This window comes from Myotis lucifugus, unplaced genomic scaffold (assembly GCF_000147115.1).
Source record: "Myotis lucifugus unplaced genomic scaffold, Myoluc2.0 scaffold_301, whole genome shotgun sequence".
Lineage (NCBI taxonomy): Eukaryota > Metazoa > Chordata > Mammalia > Chiroptera > Vespertilionidae > Myotis > Myotis lucifugus.
In genome coordinates, this window is record NW_005871349.1 from 855364 (window position 1) to 858005 (window position 2642).

General features: G+C 45.4%; 1 pseudogene; it reads right to left on the reverse strand.

Annotated features, from left to right (window-relative positions):
* Positions 1-553: 553 nt before the first annotated feature.
* LOC111828214 lies at positions 554-647 on the reverse strand (annotated as a pseudogene).
* Between the last annotated feature and the right edge of the window lie 1995 nt (positions 648-2642).

The window sequence follows — 2642 nt, forward strand, 5'->3', positions numbered from 1 at the left end:
GCTTGTTTAGACCAAGTGAATGGCCTTTTAGGCTTCCTCCACATGAACAGGAGTTCACTTGTTGAATAATAAGAATTATATGTCATGGGGGGGCATCAGGATTTTAGAGATGCTTAGGTGGGGCATGGCCAATAAAAGGTTGGGAGCCACTGATAAAAACTATCATTGAAAAATAAAATTTAAAGAAAGGGGGAAAATTCTCAATGTTACCAGTTTGGACATCACTAGAAATTAATCAGGATGTGACAGAAATTAAGCTGTTAAAGATAATAAAGGCAGCTGCATGAGGGCAGCTATCTTGTCTGTCTTGTTCACTACTTTGGCAGACACTTCCGATCGCCAACTGAAAATGCTTCCTTCCTTCCTGTCCTTCCTTCTTCCCTGTTTTCCACCTTTTTTCTTTTCCACCCTCCCTTCCTTTTTTTCCTAACAGTCCCCAAAGTATGCTGGGAGTGGAATATGCTTAGTTAAAATGCACACTTACCTAGCTTCCTTTCCAGCCAGGGGTGGCCATGGGATGAGATGCAAACAGAAGGAACTGGGTGGGGCTTTGGGAAATGTTCTTTCTTTTTTTTGGGTCATCCTTGCACAGGCTAATCTTCTCTGTATCGTTCCAATTTTGAAAGAAACACACTCTTCTGATTTGCTCTCTTTGGCCCCTCTTCCTCTGGGGAATGTGGACCTGTTACCTGGAGATGTGGCCACCACGGTGCAGCCATGGCTGTGAAAGCTGCTCACGGCCAGAGCAGAGCAGGAACAGAAGGAACCTGGGCCTGTGACTGCCTTGAGAAGCTGCATGAGACCTAGACTCTGAACTCCTTTTATGTGAAAAAAAGAATTCCCCTCCCTGCTCCCCATTTGGTTAAACTACTTTATTTAGATTTCCTGTTATATCAGCTGAACAGTCTTTTCCTTTAAATTTTTTACTCTATTACTTATATGAGGGAGCAAGAAACATTTATTTGTTGTCCCACGTACTTATGCATGTATTGATTCTTATATGTGCCCTGACTGGGGATTGAACCTGCAACATTGGCCTATCAGGATGACACTCTAACCAACTGGGCTACCCGGCCAGGTCTGGACAGAGTCTTAAAGAAAATGAACCTGAATCCCCAGCGCCTAAAATGGGGCCGCTGTTGAGGGTTCTCAGTAATCATTTGGAGAATGAATGAATCAAATGCAAACGCACAACTAAAGCCTCATGGCAATAGATGGTTTGTAGTAGGTAGTTAGGTAGGCATGAGTAGAGTAGGAATGATGGGCCAGGTGCAGAGGGTCACCAGGGTGGAGAGACCTGGTGCCTAGCAACAGGGCAAAACCACAAGCCCTTGTGTGACCACTCCCTTAAGCATCAATCCCTAGAGGTGATTTCTAACCTCAGCTGTGTTTCAGCTACAGGCCCAGAGAAGGAGCAAAATCAGACAAAGCGAAGCGACGGCTGACATTAGGACCACAGCATTGGCCGATGACCCCCTGTCCTGGCACTGACCAATCAGTGGAGAAAACAACCCTGAGGGAGCACACCTGGAAAACTGATGAATATTCTATTGAGATCCTCCCCTGAGACCTCCAGATACAAGTCCTTAAGACGGACTCTCCCCCGCACTAAAGAAGACAAGAAAAAGACGGGGACCCTTGCATGCTCCCTCTCTCTCTCCTCCCCGCCTCCCCTCCCACCCCCCCACCCCCCCGCCCCGCACACCCCAGCATGCCTGCACCTTTCCTTCCTCTTTTGTCCCTCAAGGTATGTGTCTCTTTTAAGCTCCAAGGGCCCTGCTATTGCCTCTGTAACTCGTTTGCTAACCCATTTATTCTATGGCTCACTTCTACTTCTGTGACTTTCTAAATAAACTTTCTCTTATAGTTTGAGTCTTGCCTCTGAATTCTTTCTTAGCCAGAACTGAAGTACCAATGTTGCTGAACCAAGGTCTAACACCTGGTGCTGTTTTGCTGCCAACAGTTTTAAGGTGATGACAGGAACTAGAGAACTTCTCGACATCTTGGTGAACAGCTCTCCTGGAGCACAAATCAGCACAGTGTGACACCGCCCCAGGAATTATGCAATATGGGGCCCTGTCCAGATGATTCCAAATGCATGTACATCAGTTTTTCGTGATTATCACATAAATGAAAAAACCATAATTCCAAAGTTCTTCTAAAGGTTCTTTAGGAACTCACAGATCTCCACGAATATTTTACTCTGAAATATAATGTCCAAGAGGGCAGTGTGGCTTTGAGATTTTAAGTCACAGAGAGGTGGCCACATAACCTGTGAAAGGTAGGTGCCTCCTTTGAGCACTTTTTATTGGTTGCCATGGACATTGTTCGCTACCATCTAGCTGTATAACTTCAAGAACAGAAAAAAATGCCTATGTGTGCCTCCTCTTACTAAACGTTCAGCAACTCCCAAGTTAGAGCCAGCACAGTTCAGTGTACAGAACAGAACTACAGTTTTGTTTCAGCCACAGTATACCTACCAATTAGAACACCAGATTTCTTCACTCATCAAGCCCTTTTCATCTGCAGTATAAGGTAAAACTATTTTTTTCCTTTATCTTTATTGTTGAAAGTATTACAGATGTCCGCTTCTTCCCTCATTGACCCCCACAACCCTGCCTCCCGCCCCCCACCCCCACCCC